The sequence below is a fragment of the Rhinopithecus roxellana genome, chromosome 19 (genome assembly GCF_007565055.1).
Source record: "Rhinopithecus roxellana isolate Shanxi Qingling chromosome 19, ASM756505v1, whole genome shotgun sequence".
Lineage (NCBI taxonomy): Eukaryota > Metazoa > Chordata > Mammalia > Primates > Cercopithecidae > Rhinopithecus > Rhinopithecus roxellana.
In genome coordinates this window covers 58,874,226-58,896,144 of record NC_044567.1, presented here as the reverse complement: position 1 = coordinate 58,896,144, position 21,919 = coordinate 58,874,226, and the positions used below count along the sequence as shown (strand labels likewise).

The window sequence follows — 21,919 nt, the reverse complement described above, 5'->3', positions numbered from 1 at the left end:
TACAAGGAGAGTGAACAACATCAAGTTAAACAGATGTGGACTTTGCTCTCAGGTGGCTACTCCATCAAATGCAGTTGGTGGACAGGCAAGAAGAACCCAGCTAGCCTGCAGAGAGGCTGTGGGTTGGTAGTTCATTGTGTTAAGAATAGAAGGGCTCACCAGATGGTCAACTGTTTTTTTTTTTTTTTTGTCTGCTGTTTAAAAATTGATCCAAATATTTGTGCTTATTTATGGGATACCTACGATATTTTGTTACATGCATAGACTGTGTTTAACGGTCACATCAGAGTATTTGAAGTGTCCACAACTGTTAGTATTTATCATTTCTATGTATGGATCATCTCAGGTCCTCTCTTCTAGGTATTTTGAAATACACAATACCTTGTTAACTATAGCAGATAACCAGCTCTTTAATCAATCCTTGGTCAAATCTCCATTTCATATGCCCCTCCGAACCAAAACAACATTGACTAAATCTGCCTCTGGCCCTGTGAAAGGCCAGCCAAACAGCAAGAGGCCAGCACAAGACATAGCTTCCTCTTCCTAGAGCTGAGACTTCACTTTTGAGTGTACTGTGGGGCACACAGAACAACATCGAACTCCCAGGTGATGGGAGGGAGAGCTCCTAGGACTCGGGAAACGGAGCCTATAGATGTGAGGTGTGTGAGGAGCTGGGGTGGGGATGTAATGGTTTTCACTGGATTCCTTTTTATATTTTATTTAGATTAAGTTCTGCTCAGCAGGGTGATTTCTTAATTAGAGCTGCCCAGCCAAGCAGACCTCCAGCTCAGACCCCTGTGCTGCCTTCTAAGGTTTCATGAGGGACCTTGTCCTGCCTTATTTCCTGAGTTCTAATATTTGAATAGTATGCAGTGGATTTCAATGGGAGGAAAAGACATGTAATTTAATCATCTTTATTAGATTTTGCCTGTGGATGGGGAGAGGAGGAGGAAGCAGGAGGGACATGGGTCCTTTCTTAATTTTCTTTTTCTTTTTCTCTACCTTTCTTCCAGTGGTCAAAGGAGGATGAGGATCAATGGCCTTTTTTCCTCCCCCCACCACTCTTTTTTTTTTTTTTTTAAACAAAGAAGCAAAGTGAGAACATTAAGCCCTAAAGAGAACTGTGTTCATTGCAGGACTTTTTGAGGTCTGGTTAAGCCATTTATATAAAGAAATTACACAGTTCCTCTTTGGTAAACTCAATCCTGAGAGTGAGTGTGACAGGCCTACAGCTTTTCGTTCTCTTCCTCACTCCAGAAGTTGCGGACTGCGTTCAGCAAGACCTCACCACATGGAGGAAAATTAAAGAGATAAACAGTCCATGGTGTAACCCCTTGCCCCACCATAAATTGACATCATTTTGTGCACAATCCAGGGAGAAGAGAAAGAAGACCAGAAGCTCACAAACCATCTGAGAGAAGGAAGGGAGCTTTGTCATGTTGCCATCTGAGGCAAGTATATTTGGGATGGGACAGGCAAGCTGAATAGGAATGAACAAGAGCACTTGGTCAACAAATACACAAATCTACTAAGGTTTTTCAAGAAAGAGAGACAAAATTCAGCATGGCTCACCAAAAAGAAAAAGAAAAGAAAAAAATTTGTCCAGAATTCTCCCAATTGTCCTGCTAGATACACACACACACACACACACACACACACACACACACACACACACCAGCCTATAATCCCCCCCACCTCATGCCCCTATTCTGTTGATCTTTCCTCACTTAAAAATTATCAGAAAAGAATTTATTCATTTGGGAGGATTCCAGGCACTACATTTATGTTGAGTTCAGATGAAATGGGATCCAGACTTTTCAAACTGTACTGTTTTACAGATAAAACATAAAGGCAGAACTTCATTATCTGGAGACACTGCCCTTTCTTTTTTCTCCTGCCTTTTGTTTCTGAGCAATTTTAAGCTTGTTTGGAAAGTATCATAACAGGGGCAGAGCGTTTTTTACCACATCTACTTCAGGAGGGTTTTTAATACAGAATAATAAAATTATTGCTAAACAGATGGAAGAGTTTTACTAAAGCTAGAAAAGACACTTTTACTAATACACCCTATAGGCTGATCTCAATTCTTTCATTGTTAAGAATGCTTGGTCTGAGAGAGTTGTATTTATGTGCCAAATGGCTTTATTAAATCATTATATTAAAACAGAAAAAGTCCTATTACAATGACTGTCTCTGTATGATCAAAACTTGTCCATGATCCTGCTGATAGCCTATTTATTCTGAAATTTAAAAAGGTAACATTCCAGTACAGCCTAATGTTTGGCCAAGTTTTACAAATGCATTATAATATGGCTGGAAGGGTTACTATGTCCTAGCCAGGAAAGGCCTAAGTTTTATCAGGGCAGTAGTCCCCAGACAAAAAGAAAACTGTGAAAAAGAGACCTCTCTCATCCACTCATAGAAATTAATCCCTGGCAACATTGTAATGATTTCACCTGTAGAAATACAATGGGTCTGTGATTTCTACTTTGATTAATAATAATAATAATAATAATAATAATAATAATAAAAACAAAAACAAACAAAAACCCAGGGTAATCTCAGTGCTTTGGGAGGCTGAGGCAGAAGAAACACTTGAGGCCACAAGTTTGAGGCCAGTCTGGGCAACATAGCAAGACCCTGATAAATTAAAAACTTACCTAGGCATGGTGGCTTGTGCCTGTAATTTCAGCTGCTTAGAAGGCTGATGTAGGAGGATTGCCTGAGCTCGAGAGTTTGAGGCTACAGTGATCTATGATCATGCCACTGCACTCCAGCCTGAGTGACAGAGCAAGACCCTGACCCCACCCTCCCCTGCCCCCACAACGACCAAAAAGAATCCCAAGTGACAAATTTAAAGGCAAATTAATTGCACTGGTGAATCCAGAACTATGGCATGTGAAAAGAGTTTAAAAAGCCAAGAGAAGCAAAGTTTGTTGTATACTGGATTTGGAAACCGAATTAAACAGAGAAACACACACAATTTTTGAATGTAAAATTAATACATGTTGATTATAGAAGAAAAAAAAAAACCACTCCTAAGCCTACCACTGAAAAAGCATATTTGTTTTGGCCGCTCAAGATTGATTTCTGCCTTCATGTGGAAGTAAGTTTAAAGGCTCTGTGTTAGGGCATAGTCTAGAAACAGGGGGTCCCATGGGCATCAGGAAAACTTACAAAGGGAAGAGATAGAACTAGTTCCATCTCTCCATGTTTTAGAGAACTGGGGCACTAGGTCAGCCAGGTAAGGCCAGGTCAGAGGAGGGTCCCGATGAAGCTTGAGATGCAGAGGGATGGTGCATGAGTGAAGACCTTGGGTAGCACCAACGTGTGGTGGCAGAGGTGGGGCGGATGTGGCTGATGTCAGGGAGAGAATGGGGAGCATGCACAGGGCTCAGTCCTATACATACACTGAAAATCCTTTAGCCTTTCAAAGATTATTAACCCAAATCACCTTTCTTTCTTACTCCAGATGACTCAGTCTCTGATATAATTGCTAAGTATCTGCCGTGTTAAAAATAAACATTTGAGAATCCAGGGTGATTTTTCTCTTTTCTTTTGAGTTGTAATTGCGATGTACTTATGGCCTGCCATGACGTGAGGTCTGGCTTAGATTAGCCCCTGGCTGAGAGACCTGTGCTAATTTAGTGCCTGCAATTATGCCTGCCTCTAATTGTGTTCTGCTCTTTGTAGGACGTGCCCTTTGAGTTTCTCTGCAATAGCAGCAACGGTTATGCTGGGTCATCTATACTTTCTTGCCCCAGGCCCCTTGTGACACACATTGGTGAGACAACTGGCCAGGATTAGGGGTATGATCTGTGACCCTGAAACAGAGTGAAATTGATTGGCAATGAGGGATGAGGGGGGTGATCCTATGAAAATTGTAAGCACCGTAAGTATTCTAATATCTGACCCCCCACTGCCATGGATGTGCACCTGCCTCCCAGCTGTAAAGATGCTTCCAATAAAAGAATCAAAAAGGAAAACATGCAGAAAAACAAACATTTTTGTATTAGTGCATTTGTCTGAGGTGTCATCCAGCTGTAGCTTCAGAGTAGGAATGTACATGTCAATTGAGAACTGAGAAGGATCAGCCTTTGCTTTCTGTCTGCAGAGCCTGGCAAAGGGGTAACAAGCCGCATAGTTCATTGCTGGCAAAATAAACCACTATGTAATTATAAACAAGAGTGGGTGGGTGAGTCGAAAGATGGGTGGATGGGTGAGTGGGTGGGTCCCCTTCCTGATGTATAAAAACAGAACTCCTAGGTTTGGGGTTCATGTTACAATTGGACTCCAGGAAAACAGACTATACATTCAAAATAATTCTAAACCAGCTTTAAAATATAAATTAAAAAGTATTTTCCCTCTAGCACATTTGAATATTATTTACTAAGAGAAAGAAGAACAGGCTACATGCCATCTTCGATAGCTCCCGCATGCTCCTAGATTCACAAATGATACCAGGGAAGCCACTGCTTGCCTCTGTGCCTTTGAAGAGGCGGGGGTTGTAGTGGGAAGTCTGAAAGCTCACCATCACGGAGCTCCAACTTCTTCCTGAGATGGGGCACTTGGCTGTGAAGCCACAGGAGGCTGGAGGGGTAGAGGCTGGGGGCAGGAAGAGGAGGAAGTGAGGAAGGGGGCGATGCCCGGGAGGGCTCTGGGAGAGTAACCAATTCCTTCACTGGGGGCAGGCGGGAGTTTCCAGGGTCATTATGGGGCAACCTGTGAAGGGAGGGGAGGAAAGAGATTTCCGGAAGTCTCCCGCTCTCCCCCCTGCCTGCTTCCCTCCTTCCCCTAGCGGTTGATTGCGAGGAGCAGCGGAAGGAAGGATGTATCAAACCGAAAGAAGAAAGAACCCCTGCCAGTCGCCCCCATGACATCCGACTCTGAACGGCAGCGATCTCGAGGCTGCAGCGTGTCGCAGATTAACAGCAGCGAGGGCAGGAGGCAAATCAGATGCTGCAAGAGCTGACTGTTTTCTTTAGCCCTGAGAGCTGACTGTAGGCACAGGTTGCATATCAAAGGCAACAGGAATCAGTCCGTGGCAATATTACATCAGGTCCTGGACTGGTGGTGGTGTTGGTTGGGGGGGGTGGGCGGTGGGGTCTAAGTCCTAAAAGATGTCAGTCAAACACCAGCTGAGCTTCTAGACCTCCTTCTGTGGCCCTGCTTCTGAGCAAGTATGCAAATAATACAGTCAGGCTCTATCTCCTGCAATTAGCACAAGGGAGGGCTGAGTAACTAACTGGGAAGACTTAGCCTTCTCCCTGTGGTTAGCTTGAAAGGCTTTGAAGTGTAACTTTTGTTTTGGTTTGCTTGCTTTCCCCCTGCATAGAAATTTTCCCTAAGGGAAAGGTGGGTCTAAACTACCTTTAAAATGAGTTTTCACTCCCTGAACAAGGCTTGTAAAAGCTTGAGAGAAAATGCCAGGAGAAAGCATGGAAACTTTTTGGTGATAAACTATGGACACATAATCAGCGGACAGCCGCTAACCCCAGTAGCTGCATGCTTGCTGTCATCTTCATCTACCTGAGCAAAACTTCGGGAACATGTTTATGCTGAATCTCCAGAGACAGCAAGAGAAGCCCAGCTTGGGAGAAATGACTGGACCTTGATTACTTAGGCTAAAAAGAGATCAATTTGTGGTAGGACTATCTGTCTATTTATGTCTGCACATTCATCAGGTTTGCCTAGGAAAGGAGTCTGAGAAAATGTGTTGGAATTGGGCATTTCTGATGTCTATCCTATTCCCTGCCTTGTTTGATAACACTTTCTCCAGTCCCCAGATCTCATTTTAGGAAATGAGACTTGTTATCAGGCGTCCTAGAGCCTCCATATTTTCTGAGTCTTTCTGTGTCTGCCAGCTCCATTGACGTTGTTACTGTTGCTGGTTTTCCTCTTCCTTATATTTTCTGTGAAAATGCTTAGGAGTTTTTAAGAACTGGTGGCCACCAGAGAGGTTAAACATTGTAAACAATATAAAGCAAAGGAATCTTAGTGTGTTCTCTTTGGGGTGTGTCATTGCTGTACAGCTTTTCTTTTATCCTAAGAAACCCTAATCATCATCTGTGGTGGGAGGGGTTGGAGGCGAAGGGATGGCTAGTTGAGGGGGGGGGGGGGCAATTTGTGCTATACCTGTCTCTGAAAGTCTTTTAACTTTTCATTTGTCTATGCAAATTTCTTGTAAAAGAGCTGTGTCCAGAACTGGTTCCTTCCAGTGGGTTCTTGGTCTCGCTGACTTCAAGCATGAAGCCATGGACCCCTGCAGTGAGTGTTACAGTTCTTAAAGATGGTGTGTCCGGAGTTTGTTCCTTCCAACCTTCAGATGTGTCCGGAGTTTCTTCCTTCTGGTGGGTTCATGATCTCGATGACTTAAGGAGTGAAGCCATAGACCATCCCAGTGAGTGTTACAGCTCATAAAGGTAGTGTGGACCCAAAGAGTGAGCAGCAGCAGCAGCAAGATTTATTGTGAAGAGGGAAAGCACAATCTTTCCGCAGCATGAAAGGGGAACCAAATAGGCTGCCGCTGCTGGCTCCGGTGGCCAGCTTTTATTCCCTTATTTGGCCCCGCCCACATCCTGCTGATTATTCCATTTTGCAGAGTGCTGATTGGTCTGTTTTTACAGAGTGCTGATTGGTCTGTTTTTACAGAGTGCTGATTGGTGCTTTTACAAACCTTTGCTAGACACAGAGTCCTGATTGGTGCGTTTTTACAGAGTGCTGATCGGTGCATTTACAAACCTTTAGCTAGACACAGAGCACTAATTGGTGTGTTTACAATCTTTTAGCTAGACAGAAAAGTTCTCCAAGTCTCCACCCCACCCAGAAGCCCAGCCGGCTTCACCTCTCAAAGTTATGACGTTTTTATTCATTCACTCGTTCACTTAGCCATTCAACAGACATATGCCCAGCACATGCCTTGAGTAGGACAAAGCTGAATGCTGTTTTTAAAAGGTATGTTTCTGTAAAGATGCACTCTTCCTTGACCACCAGACCCTGCCAAACCTTTGAGAGAGTGCCTCTGAGAAAGAATGAGCAAGGGGAACTATCCCATTGGAAGGGAACTCTTGTGTCCTCATCCCTCCTGAGATAGAGGTGATTATGGGCGTCTTCTAAAGCACTAAGAACTGGAAGGTCTCCTTAAGGGGGTGAGGGATATGACTTTTGAAAATAGTAGTAACAACAGTTTCTGTGGGGATAGTTTATGAGAGTTCGCAGAACCCTTTCACGTGCGTTACTAGAATGAGCGTTGGGTTGAAGATTAGGCAGACGTGCTTCCAATAATACTTTTGAAGCACTGAACACATGGTGTGTTTCACCAAGAAGTTAACAATTGTTCACAGTTGTAGTATCTGTGAACACATGTCCCAAATAATCAGATGAGCTAACGTGACCAAAGAGGAGAGGCTTGAAATCTCTTTCACTTGGTTCCATCTCCTTATTTTGTCACTAACCTAGTGTGTGTGGTCATCCATTCACAAAACACACAGAGATGAAAAACTAACTTAAAAAATCAGGGCCGGGCACGGTGGCTCACACCTGTAAACCCAGCACTTTGGGAGGCCGAGGCAGGTGGATCATGAGGTCAGGTAATGGAGACCATCGTGGCTAACACGGTAAAACCCCATCTCTACCAAAAATACAAAAAATTAGCCAGGCGTGGTGGCACGTGCCTGTAGTCCCAGCTACTCAGGTGGCTGAGGCAGAAGAATCGCTTGAACACAGGAGGTGGAGGTTGCAGTGAGCCAAGATCGCGTCACTGCACTGCAGCCTGGGCGACAGAGCAAGTCTCTGGCTCAAAAAAAAAAAAAATATATATATATGTGTGTGTGTGTGTGTGTGTGTGTGTGTGTGTGTGTAAATGTGCGTGTGTGTGTGTGTGTGTGTATATATATATATATATATATATATATATATATATATATGGTGATGATTTTAGGGGATCAAGTCTGATTTCAGGATTTTGGGTTGCTTCTGTTCCTCTGGGTGTTTTCTTGGACCCAGAGTCAACATTTAAAACAAAACAAAACAAAAACACCTACTGGTTCTCGAGTTTTGACCCTTGTGTCATTTATCATCAGAAGTCATGGGATCCACAATTATAGGACCCAGGACTGAGTTAATCTTTGAGGGATAAATTGTGGCACATTCTGTTTTTGAGGGCTGTTCCAAATCTAAATATCTTTGTCAGTGATTTATGATCTTCTGTGATTGTTTATTTAGTTCCCTTGGTCTAAAAAAAAAAAAGAAAAGAAAAGAAAAAAGTCAGCCTTTAGGGTCAGCCTTCAGTGAACAGCGGCTGGACATCTCAACAGCCTCAGCCCAGCCTTGGGCTTCTGCTGAGATGCAAGCATAATGACCAGGAATGTGATCTGTCCCCAGCCAGATGGTCAATAGCTGGAAATACTACTCCCTACACGGTAACTACAATCTAGGGGAGGTTGAGAGGGACGATCAGCAAACCCGGTTGATCTAAATGGATTTCCACTCCACGTTCAAGCATTTTGGGTTTGACAAAACCCCCAATACTTCGAGCCCCGGGCATTTTTTCCATTAATATTTTAAACCGATGTTCATGTCAAGGGAAATTTAATACGTAGGTTTCTGATTCATTTACACTTAACTCATCAAAATATTGTTCTGTAAGAGATGATCGGTGTCCAAGAAATCTTAAGAGCCTTTTTATAAGCTTTTAAACTTCTTTTAAACATTAAGAAACAGAAGTTGCAGTCTCCCCAATGTAAACAGGAGTGAATCCCTGGTGGGGGGGAAGGAAGGTGGGAGGGTGGAGAGGGTGGATATAAGGCGCCAAGACACACTGACCTCAGTCCTTGAGGGACAAGAAAGTGGAGCCCAGGACTTTCCAGTCCCCACCTAGTGATCAACGTCTCACCCACAGTCAGGGGAGCAAACTGCTGGTTCTACTTTTTTGAATTCTGAAGGCAAAGGCAAGCTTTTTTTTAGGGGTCCTGCTGCTGGCAGAGAAAGCTCCCAAGAGTTCTGCTGCAGAGAAGAAGGATATAGACTCCAAAATTTGACTTCCAGGCAAGGCCTCCCCCCACCCTCTTTTTCCCCCTTCAAAGAAAGTGCTCATAATGTATCCTTTCATTTATAATTTTATGAAGGTCTCAATTGAACATGTAAAGAAAGTGGAAAAATTCTAAGTTGCCATGGATGTTTGGCATTTTTCCTACTATACTAAAATCTACTTTCTGCCCCAAGCAAAATGGTTTCAGAGATTCCAATAAAAGGGGGTGGAAGACAGTGAGGGTGGAGGTCTGGAATCAGAGTCTTCATGAAATATATTTGTATTTTAATTATTTGAATATGATCGACTTCTGTTTCACCCTATTTCACTTGGCTTCCTATGGTAAAATACAGCTCCTTTGCATTTCATAAAGCTTGTAACCTGTGTAAATGAACACTCACGTGTTTTATCTTGTTTTACTCGTGCTTCTACAAAATGATAAATGTAGCAGAATTCAGCATCTCTTGTTTAGGTTTGTTTATTTGTTATATTGTTTTTATTTTTCCTCTTGTGTTTTCTTAAAAGAGGGAAAGCTTGAGAATAAATCAGCAATGATAAAAATTTTGTTCTGTTTTCGGAGTTTTAAAAAATTCTCATAATTTCAAGTAAATACAGAAAGCATTCATATTCAGAAAAGGAGCCAAGGAAAAATGTTAGACACCACTTTAGAGTTGTCCAAGATAACATTTACAAAGTGGTGGCTTTTTTCTTGGTCTAAGTTTTAATCTATCGGTATTAGCAATATCTGCTTTTCTCCTGCCTTGCTTTATACAGATTCATGATTTTCTAAAAATTGATGTTTTACTCAAATCGAGGTAGGTTCTTTTCTACTGTCTTACATGACTTTGGGTGGATAGACCAAGATTATTTATACGCTGTAGAAGTCGATGGTATTAAATCCGCTCGAGAAGTAAGAGAAGCCAGAGGCTAAGTTATGAAAAACCTTTGTCAAAAGACTGTAGGGTGAATGTGGTTTTTGCATCCAATGCTTTACCTGTGGTTCTAATATGGTTTTTGTGTATTCGTCTTCTGCAGGGACCTTTTCAGTAGAGCCTCTTAAGACACATGTTTTGGAATGCAGTCAAATGCGTGCTGCTGTATGACCAGCCTATTCGGTAAGGAATGCCCAAAAATTCTGTCTTGTCAGATTTAGATGTGGAGATTGTTTTGAGGAAATTGCATGTAGAAATTCTTCCATGAGTTCTGATAGGAACATGAAAACCATCCTTCTGAAAAACGGGATAGACATCTGAGTACTTTGAAACACTCATCTACTACTATTGTTGAAGTGTTTCTTTTTTTGAGTAACATTTTAAATAGTATTACTGTTACCCTAATTATACTATTGTTTATTTCACGGTTAAATTCTCTGCATCTTTTTTTTTCTTTTGAGAAAAAGCTAATATGACATATATCTTCATAACTGCTATTGCCTTTTAAAAAATCTCTTTTTAAATGATGAATTTTACAACATCCCTGAAAGCTTAGGTTTGAGGTGTGTGCCTCTTACTATCATGAGGTATCAGTGCTGATCTCTAATGTTGCTTTTGTGCTATTTGAATTATCAATTGGCAAAGGAAATTCTTGTCCATGGAAGATATGACTACACATATTTTCAGCAAGGTTTTAAATTTTTTTCTCTGTTGAGTTAAAGTTTTGTAAAAAGAAAAATCAACTGATGTTAATTGTGCTGACACCTATTAAATAATTATTTGGTTGGTTTTGTGATCATTCCATGTGACTGTCACAATTGCCCCAATTCATAGTTGAGAAAACTGTGGCTTTAAAAACTCGTGTGATGCAGCTATTGATTAGGTAAAACAGTACGACTCCTTGCAGTGCTGGGTAACTGGAGCATGTTGGCTGGACGATCTCTTTGTGATGATGTTTGTGTTATCCCAGCATTAGAATGGGGACTTAATTGACAAACAGAACTGTTTACATTTTCTTTGACATAGTATTTTTTAAGTTCAGAAGAATAATTTTTATACCCAAAGCCACATTTGCTCATATCCGTTGTACAGGTATATTTCTAGTTATTATTTGTTCATTGATTCACTCACTTAATGAATGCTGACTCTTAGCTGAATAAGGCTGGAAATAGGCAAGGCGCCTGGCTTTGAGTATATAATCAAATAGGGGAAGTAATACAGAAATAATTAGAAAATCATGTAAGAAGGTCTAATACAAGTATTTTACAAAACAACTAGCTTTATCGTATGACTTTCAACTTGAACATGATTTCCTATTTAGGATACCATTTTACCAAGAATGCAGGAAGTTAAGCCTTCATAATATTTACAAACACTCCAGAGTTAACTTTTTTTCTGCCCTATAAATATCACCTCAAGTATTTGGTTTTGCCATAAAACATCGGATAAGCCCAATTTGAAATGTGATTCCTAATTCCGGAAAAATGCAAATGCTACTAAAAGATAAGCTTCATTTTCAGTTCCTTTATGGCTGTCAGTCACCAGAAGAAGGGAGAGTCAATTTCCAATTTATTTCCAATGTTAAAACCTTCATTTTGAACATTGTTTTTCATTCTAGTTATAGCTACATCCAACCTCTTTGCAATGGTTGGAGACCCTTCCCTAAATTGCCCTCTTCTTTATGGACTGTTAAACTAGCAGAAAGCACTAATTAAATGATCATTAGCTTGAGGATGATTGATTACACTTAGATTTACATGTTGCCTTTTATGTTCAAAGAACTGCTTAAGCATCAACTAATTAATCTGCAAGTGAAGAATACTTCCAGCATTACTCTATAATTAGACAATCTCAGGAGGAAACAAGAGGATTTCAAAGGGGAGTCAGATGGTTTTGCACACCGCTACCTCATTTATTTTTTCATTGCTCAGGTAAAATGGCCAGACCTGAATCCAGTTGCCAACTCATTATTCTTATTTACAAATAAATTCATTTTAAAAAGGCTAAAGTTGTATAACAGATGATGAGCTGGAAATAAAAACAAATGAATAACCAAAAGTAATGCCTTTCATCTCAGCTGTTTGGGTTATTTCTAACACTTTATTCCCCATACAGAGTGAAATTAAGCAAGTCTGTTTCATGACATGTGGTAGACTGTCCTTTCTCTCTTTTCTTTCCCACCATACTCTTATTTGCAAGTTATTGCTGTATATGTGTGTGTGTGTGGGTAGAGAATTAATACTTATTTTGGGCTTTGGTTTCCAAAGTAGTAAGTATTTGAGATAGGACAGATCAAAAATATATATGAGGGGGCTGACAAACAGAATTTTATAAATATTTTTGGGAAACAAATGTTTGTGACCATAAGAATGATTGATTGATAGAATGTTGGGAATCTATTTGGTGTAATGATGCATACATTGAAGTAGAATATATCTTTGTAAATTCATCCCAAAATTATATTTAAAACCATAATGACTTTTGCACCAACCCAATACACAAAACAAGGACCTTGAATAGTAATAAAAGATAATCGTTTTACTCAGGCATCTCATCTGTATATATGGGTCAGTAGGACAGCTCTGACCTATATATACAAATTAGGTAGGATATTAAAATGATACTACAATGTCAAGCCTCTGTTGGTCAGATGGTTATTTATCAAACTTTCCTTGAAGCATAAGAAGTCTTCTGAGCTTTACAAAATAGAGGGATGTAGCAGTAAGCAAATTCAGTTCAAGTTTCTGTTTTTGGTTGGTTTCAGATGAGCTTGTGTCGAATGCTAAATTTTCCCTAATTCAGCAACTAGCTTGCACATGAACATTAAGTGTTTGTGGGGGAAACTTCACCATTTATTTTTTTGAAAACTTATAGCTATGCATTGATTTGCATTAACTTCTCTCCCCCACTTCACTTAATCACAGTAAATTAAAGTGATGATCTGTTTTTAGGTTAGAATTTGCTAAGTGAGTGTCTTTGGGAGCAGTCACTTAATTTTCTCACTAGGAGTATGCAGTTTCTAACCTGTCAAGGACAGCTTAGATTTACCATGCCACACAGGCATTCTGATACAAAATTCAAAAAGTTGGGATTGTTAGGAGAGCTAGAAAGCACAGATTGCACTCAGTTGGACAAAGATAAACAGAAAGCATGTTTTTTTATGAAATCGGAGATTAAATGAGTTGATGGAATCAAGCCTAGACAGCCACATAAGCCAGAGTGGAAAATTATAGACTAAAATGCATCTGATATGAAGAGAATGACTCTCTCCAAAAACCCTCACTTTTTATTTGATTCAAGGAGTCTTTATAAGCTCAGCAAACCCTAAGATTTTAAAAAGAAAAACAAAAGCCTCCAAACAGCATGGCTTTCATCCAGCGCTTTTGTGATTTACAAGTGACCAGATTTAAAACTTTAATCATCTCACACCTAGGGATTTTTTGGGTTTGTTTTAATTTGTAAGGCATGTTCACAGACAAAATGACTCACAAAAAACAAAATCAGCCTAAACCCCCTATTGGCCCTATTCTTCTGTCAAACCAAGACAGTCAATTTTGCCCTGGGATTTCAGAGTGTCCCCAAGTGGCCCTTGTATTGATGCAATGTTCATCTTGCAGCTATAATCCCTGGTTTCTTTTGAAGTATACTTAAGCTCTTGTTTAAGTAAATCCATTCATGGACAATTATTTAAGAGACTGGAAAATCATTTTTCCACGTGAAACCTTTCTTCCTGAGCATCCTTATAACTTGAGATGATAACTTCTTTGGTCGACTCCATGCCATGGATCCCACTCTGTGAACCTGTTTTATAGAGGCAGTATAACAGGTGATGTGAAGCCTTGATATACATTTGGAAGGTATGTGGAAGCTAAGAAAGTGCCCTTTGGGAAGCCCTGGTCACTCCTGAAATTGTAATTCATAGAAAGTTACTGGAGCTAAGACTTATTTTTAGGGGGAAATAGAAAAAGAAAGTAATAGAACTATGAAGATCAGGTCTTGATCCTTTCAGAGTTGCTAATGCTAATGTCATTGTTCTTATTTTTCTTTCAAAGATGGAATGACACTAGTTAGAAAAATAAAAGTCTGTTATTTAACATTTCAGATTATGCCTCCAAATCCTATGGAAGTGTAACAACCATAGAGCAGACAAACACCAACAGCATCAACAACAGAGAAACTCAGTCCAGGAGGATATGAAACCCTTTGTAATAAAGAAAGCAACAGCCATGAACATTTGTGTACATGTGTCTTTATGGTAGAATGACTTCTATTCATTTGAGTACATACCCAGCAATGGGATTGCTGGGTCGAATGGTTCTGTTTTTAGCTCTTTGAGGAATCATTACACTGCTTTCCACAATGGTTGAAGTAATTTACACTCCCACCAACAATGTATAAGTGTTCCCTTCTCTCTGCAAACTTGCCAGCATCTATTTTTTCTTTTTTAAACTTTTTTTATAGTAGCCATTTTGACTTGTGTGAGATGGTATCTCATTATGGTTTTGATTCACATTTCTCTCATGATCAGTGATGCTGAGCATTTTTTTCATATGCTTGTTGGCTGCATGTACACCTTTTGAAAAATGTCTGTTCATTTCATTTGCAAAGTTTCATTTCATTTCCTTTGCCCACTGCAGCACTATTCACAATAGCAAAGATATGGAATCAACCTAAATCTCCATCAATGACAGATTGGACAAGAAAAATGTGGTACATATACACCACGGAATGCTATACAAGCATAAAAAAGAACAAGATCGTGTCTTTTGTGGGAACATGGATGGAACTAGGGGCTATTATCCTTGGTAAACTAACACAGGAACAGAAAACCAAATACTGCATATTCTCACTTATAAGTGGGAGAAAAATGATGAGAACTCATGAACACAAAGAAGGGAACAACAGGCACCGGGTCTACTTGAGGGTGGAAGATGGGAGGAGGGAGAAGAGCAGAAAAAATAACTAAGCTTCGTACCTGAGTGATGAAAAGATCTGTACATCAGACTTCTGTGACACAAGTTTACCTATGTAACAAACCTGTGTTTGTACCCTTGAACCTAAAAGTTTAAAAAAAGAGAAATCAACAGCTAACTTCATCCATTCACTGATGTGCTACTACTTTCTCCCATAGGAAGATGCTCTCCATAGCTGGTATCTTATAGTGATTTAAAAGCACAGGTTGAAAAGTCCCTACTGGCCTCGCCACCCTTGGTACTTCTCTGACTTCAGTTCTTTCATTTGCAAAATGGAATTGAGCACCTTCCTCGTGGAGGGTGACCAGCAGTCCCAGCTTGCCCAGGACACTCAGTTATAGCCAGTGATATGGTTTGACTGTGTCTCCATCCAAATATCACCTTAAATTGTAATAATCTCCACGTGTCAAGGGGGGGCCAGGTGGAGATGATTGAATCATGGAGGTGGTTTTCCCCATACTGTTCTTGTGGTAGTGAGTAAGTCTCATGAGATCTGATGGCTTTATAAATCAGATTTCCCCAGCACAATCTCTCTTGCCTGCCACCATGTAAGAGGTGACTTTGCTCCTGTTTTGCCTTCCACCATGATTGTGAGACCTCTCCAGCCACGTGGAACTGTGAGTCCATTATACCTCTTTTTCTTTATAAATTACCCAGTCTTGGATATTTCTTTTTTAGCAGCGTGAGAACACACAAATACAGCCAAGTTCCAGGGAACCCATCAATGCTGAGCAAACTGATACATTTTATCACCCTCTATGAGAAACAAATGAGAAAATGTGTGTAATATATATAGCAGTCCCTGGCACATAAGAAAAGCCCAATTTATGTTAGCTGTTATTAAATGGATTGGAGGGGGTCAAACTTGGTCTTCTTTCCCCCAGCCCCCCAACATATGCATTTTATAAAATAAGAAAGAAATGCAACTTTTCACGACCAGATGTCAGATTGGGTCACAATCTTCCTGATGACCTTGAGGGACTTGGAGCAGTGTGTCATCCATCCAGGGCAGAGTGTGGAGTGTAAACAGGATGGGAATTGAACAGTCACATAAACTAGGGCATTTTGTTTTTCTCATGTTCTCTGTGCTGTGCTGATGTGGATTTCATCTCAGCCCAATTCTTCCTATGGATACTTTCAGTCCTAAGCTTCTGGGGTACCACATTTTCAACTTTATAAGGTTGGTGCAAAAGTAATCGCAGTTGCCATTAAAAGTAATGGTGACCAGGCGTGGTGACTCATGCTTGTAATCCCAGCACTCTGAGAGACTGAGGTGGGCGGATCACGAGGTCAGGAGCTCAAGACCATCCTGGCTAACATGGTGACATCCTGTCTCTACTAAAAATACAAAAAATGAGCCGGGTGTGGTGACAGGTGCCTGTAGTCCCAGCTACTTGGGAGGCTGAGGCAGGAGATTCACTTGAATCCAGGAGGCGGAGCTTGTCGTGAGCCAAGATCACAGCACTGCATTCCAGCCTGGGTGACAGCGATACTCTGTCTCAAAAAAAAAAAAAAAAAAAAAAAAAAAAAATAATGGCAAAAACCACAATTACTTTTGTACCAACCTAATGCCTTTCTTCATCATCAAAATAGCCAACACATATTCGACTCTTTCTATGTCACAGGTGATCTTTAATCACTTTTAGATTTTTACATATATTAACTCATTAAACCTAACAGCAACCCAGGAAGTAGCAACTGTTGTTTTCCCCATTTTGCAGATGAGGACACAGAGAGATGGAGAAACATGCCCAGGGTTTAACATTTTAGTTGTCAGGAGACAAGATGCAAATCAAGGAGGACCGACCACTTTCAGTCTTACTTTCCTCACCTATGTCAGGAGACAAGATGCAAATCAAGGAGGACCGACCACTTTCAGTCTTACTTTCCTCACCTATAAAATGGCCCAATACGAACTGCTCACCTTATTTGTAGGGCTGTTGAAAGAATCAGATGATTTGGTGTACAGGAAAACACGTTATTAGTTTTCACGTATTAGGCAAATATGCCCTCATTATTTTTTCATCAGACTTTTATTTGCTCACTCTTGCTGTATAGTCTGAAATGACAAACATTTTGAGAGACAATAGGACTGCCCCAACAAGGTAGATCCTTTCTGTAATCAGGGAAACAAAGCCTTATTTCTTTGGAACCCTCCCCATGGGGATGAAACTTAGAGCAAAGAATTGTCCCAAACTTAGGTCAGTGATGGCCCCACCTTTCCCCCTCTTTCAAATAGCACTTGTTGCTACGAGACGCACAACACAAAATGAGGTCCCCGGCACCACCTTTGCTCAGCACAAAAGTGGACCGTGCCGCTTTGAAGATGGGAAACAGATGATAAAGTTTAGGCAGGTATTGAGTTACCATTCTGCAGCCTCAAACTGAAAACTAATTAGAATTCAGGCCTGTTTCTAAGAAGCCAACCAAACAACGATGTCCTTAGAACGCATAGTAAAAAAAGCTGATCATTCGAGCTTGGGTTTGCTTTGGATTAGAAAGTTCAGCAGAGACGGTGTGTGAGCACTGTGCAAACTATTCACTATTCTCCAGTCCCTGTGTGCACACACCCACATGACGCTCACTCTGATTAATGAAGGCTATGTATGCACACTGACATGGGCATTGGAGCTCCAGAAGCATTAGAAATTTCCCCAGGTGTAGCTAGTTTATTTTCAGGTGTAGACAGGATGGTCATTAAAAACAGAGCCAGATTTGGTCTCCTACCTAAACTCAACACCTCCTCTGCCCCTCCCCTGGCAGCATTTTTATGCCTGTGAAGCCTGTCTTTTCCTTGTTGGGCATGCAAACCTTTCACTCATCAGAGGCCCAGAGTTCTTTGGAAGCCTCGGATGTGTCAGTATCAGTACACTAATGGAAGCCATGTGTTCGCAGAATGGAAAAAACCTGGCATCCTAAGGCCCCAGACATGTCTTGCCATAAACAGGTCTAAAGCAGAGACTCTTTGAGTCCTTTTCTCTTCATAGTAGGTTGTTGGCCACCCTGCTGATTAGCTGTTGATAATGCTATTTCAAATGATTCCATTCCTAAACATGAAGCTCTCATTCTCCAAGGGCAAGGGAAGCAGCTAAGATTTGTTGACTATATATTAGGTGCTATGCAATTTAATAATTTAATGATGAGCACAATGATTACATCGCCCGCTGTGTATTCGGTGCATAGGCCCGCTAAGAGCCCTATGTTGACTGATTTATTTAATCCTGACCCCAAGTTGGGAGGTAGGTATTGTCGTCCCATTTTACGGAAAGGAAACCCTTCCTCAGGAGGGTTGAGTGATGTGTCTACTGGTGTTCAGGAGTGGGTTGGGAGAGCTCCTATACTTGGTGTACTTCTTTTCTTCCCCGGGGCACAGTAACTTGGAAAGATATGAATTATGGTGCTAATTTTATAACTAAGAAAGCTGAAATTTAGAGAGTTTGAATACATTTTCTAAAAAACATGTGACTATCTGGTAAATGACAGCAGAGAGGAGATACTTACAGTCTACAAAAGTCAGTGTATTCTGCTGTGTTTTGCCACAGGGCAGAATTTCTAAGGGGAGAAGGGTTAGATTTCCCAACAGTCAGACCAGGTGAAGTGCACACTTACTGTACCGCATCATATACTGAAGCATCAAAAGAGAAGTTTTTAAAAGAATTTGGTTATTCGTGGAAATGCCACATTATCAAAGTAGTCATTAAGGAAACCGAAATCTTTCAGACTTCTTGGTTAGGTATTTTATATTTTTGTATCTTCAGTAAAAAACAATGTCAAAATCTCAGTGGCTGAAAATAACTAAGATGTATTGTTTACTTATACTACACATTCACCATGTGATACGGTTAGGCTTTGTGTTCCCACCCAAATCTCATCTTGAATTGTAATCACCATAATCCCCGTGTGTCAAGGGAGAGACCAGGTGGAGGTAATTGAATCATGGGGGTGGTTTCTCCCATGTGTTCTCGTAATAGTGAGTTCTCACGAGATCGATAGTTTTATAAGGGGCTCTTCCCCCCCACCTTTGCTGAGCACTTCTCCTTCCTACCACCTTGTGAAGAAGGTGCCTTGCCGCTTCTCTGCTTTCCACCATGATTGTAAGTTTCCTGAAGCCTCCCCAGCCATGCTGAACTGTGAGTCAATTAAACCTCTTTCCTTTATAGATTACCCAGTCTCAGGCAGTTCTTTACAGCACTGTGAAAACGGACTAATATACCATGGGTCAGCCAGCAAGAGTGTGGGACGACAGGGTAGGGTAAGGTGGTTCAGTGCCACTTTGTCCTCATCAGGGGAAGAAATATGGAAGACTTTCCACCAACTGGAATATCCCTGGCCTCAGTGGCATAGAGGAGGCAGTACGGGAAGGTTTGTATTGACTCTTAAAGGCTTCTGCCTGAAAGTGTCTCCTTTCTTGTTCATGTTCCCTTGGCCAAAGCAAATCTCGTGGCATACCTGACTTTGAGGAGATGGGCAGTGGCATTGCCCTCATATGCATGGAAGGAGAAAAACCATCATATTGAGGAACAACTTCACAATCACCATTTTGCAGATAGGTAGTGGAGTGAAGAAGATAGTAATTTTTTTTAGTGCTCAGAGCCCTCAAATGTGTTAATCCTTCCCAGATGGGGAGGAGGGAAAGCTGGTAGCTTCCCTTTGCATTTGAATAAATGCAAACAGTAAGACTATACAATCCCTTCTCCTCCTTCAGACTCCATGATTCCTACACTTCTCCTTCAAACCTGGATGGCAACTAACAAGGATCGGTCTTCTCACTGCAATAGAAGCCGAGTTTATGGCCTTTCCCACCCATAGACTCAGGGCTGCTTTCTTAGGGAGTTTTGTGTGCATCCTTGACATCTGGATTGTCTTCAGAGTGAATCCTTGCTGCTCTTGGCATGAAAACAGCTCCAAGCATGGAGCTGATCCTCTGCAGGGCGATCACACTGGCTGTTAGCTTCCCTTCCTGTCCTCTCTTCCCCAGCCCTTGTTGACCATCTCTTCCCACACAGCATCTGAATCCTGGGGAGCAGACTGAGGGTGGCCACTTTGGAGCCAAGGGGTTCTAAAGCCTCTCAATTAAAAGATGCCAAGTGAAACTTAGGAGTCATCTGAGGGTTTCATCTTTTCTCACTAACTTATGGGACATCCCTCTTTGCTTCGACTACCTCATTATAAAAACCAACTGCCCTCCCAAGGAGCAATCTGCTGTCCAGTCAGCCACAGTTAGCTCACAATGCAACCTGGTCCCCAAGGCTCCAAGACCGCCCCCCTTCGGGTCCATATCACTAGCTTTTACCAGCTTAATCCTTTTTGGGATGAAAGGCTGGGTCTGAAAGGTCAGTTCTGATGAGCCTAAGCTTTTTAATTAAAGTCACCTGAATTGCTCACTCCTTTATTGTAGTCATCCTATGGCCTGGTTTAGCTCGGACATATTCCCAAAGGAATAACTTTGACATTTCTTTAAAAATTTGCTGCAAACTGAGCTGTTTTCAAAAGTAAGGTCTGGTTTAAAATTAAAACAAAACAAAACAAAACAAAACAAAAAAAACCTTTTCCTTTTGTGGTTCATTATCATCTACATTTCTCTTTCTTTTTCTCTCTTAAAACTAGAAGTATTTCACCCTGGCTTGCCAAATGATTTTTATCTCAGTAGAAAAAGAACTCACTATTTCCTGAAAATCTACCACTGCCCCCAAACCCCTTTTTAAAATACATTTTGTTCTGGGAATCAAAGTCAGGTAACTTGATAAGGAGTTAATGAACACAAATTAATTCTGTCTGCATTTAAAAGAGGGACAGCCTGGCCTCACAGAGTTATCTTATTTGCTTTTCTGGACATGACACTTTCTGGTTGTAACACTGTTGGAAAATCTAGGTACTTGAAGGAAATAAATAAAGGCATACTATTTTCCCACTGGAGTAAGGTGATTATGTATGTGTAAATTATTCAGATAATTTTGGGGGGTGGGCCGGAGAAATTTCATTCCAACACATCTGGCTAATTGCATGTAAATTGTCATTTTGACCCTCTGTCATGTGGACAATTTGCATTAAATCCTGGGGTAGGGAACGGGAATTTTAAGTAGTGTTTGTGTGACAGCTGCAAAAACAGTATTTTAATCATCCTAGGTCTCTCCTTCTGGAACAGGCTTGTACAGCCATAGAAGAGGTCCCTGACCTTCACTCTTCTCCGTTTTCTATGGCTTATGTTTCCAAGGACAGAACATGCTTACTCCATGATCTTTCTGGATTTGGAGACTTCCCAGTTTGAGGAAATCTGTATTTTTCAAAGCTGACAACATTCTATACTCTTGTAGAACTATTGAATGATGTTGCTTTAAAAGTGACATAGAAAAGGAGTATGGGGGTGGATAAGAGGCCACACTTTATTTTTTATTATGCTTTAAGTTCTAGGGTACATGTGCACAACAAGCAGGTTTGTTACATAGGTATACATGTGCCATGTTGGTTTGCTGCACCCATTAACTCGTCATTTACATTAGGTATTTCTCCTAATGCTATCCCTCCCCCAACACCCCCATGGCAGGCCCCAGGGTGTGATGTTCCCTGCCTTGTGTCCAAGTGTTCTCATTGTTCAATTCCCACCTATAAGTGAGAACATGCGGTGTTTGGTTTTCTGTCCTTGTGATAGTTTGCTCAGAATGATGGTTTCCAGCTTCATCCATGTCCCTGCAAAGGACATGAACTTGTCCTTTTTTATGGCTGCGTAGTAGTCCATGGGGTATATGTGCCACACTTTCTTAATCCAGTCTCTCATTGATGGACATTTGGGTTGGTTCCAAGTCTTTACTATTGTGAATAGTGCTGCAATAAACATACATGTGCATGTGTCTTTATAGAGGCCACACTTTTATATCTGGTCCTGTTAACTCATATAACTATGTGTCTTTGAGGCAGGAAGAATCAGGGCAGTGCTCTGGAGATCACTGTTGTGTGGTGTATGGCAGGAGTGACAGCTGGCGATCTAG

At 41.0% G+C, this 21,919-nt stretch overlaps 1 long non-coding RNA gene across 2 annotated transcripts in view; it reads left to right on the top strand.

Annotated features, from left to right (window-relative positions):
• LOC104682716 overlaps positions 1-14,191 on the top strand; it is a 37,261-nt gene extending 23,070 nt beyond the window's left edge. Inside the window, exons 1-3 of one of the 2 annotated variants that reach the window (XR_004055060.1) lie at positions 4,770-5,059; positions 10,064-10,143; positions 14,063-14,191. This is a non-coding gene — a long non-coding RNA (uncharacterized LOC104682716). Of the gene's footprint in view, positions 1-4,769; positions 5,060-10,063; positions 10,144-14,062 lie in introns of those variants that run through there. The other variant, XR_004055059.1, reaches the window with a different exon arrangement.
• The last annotated feature ends 7,728 nt before the right edge of the window (positions 14,192-21,919 follow it).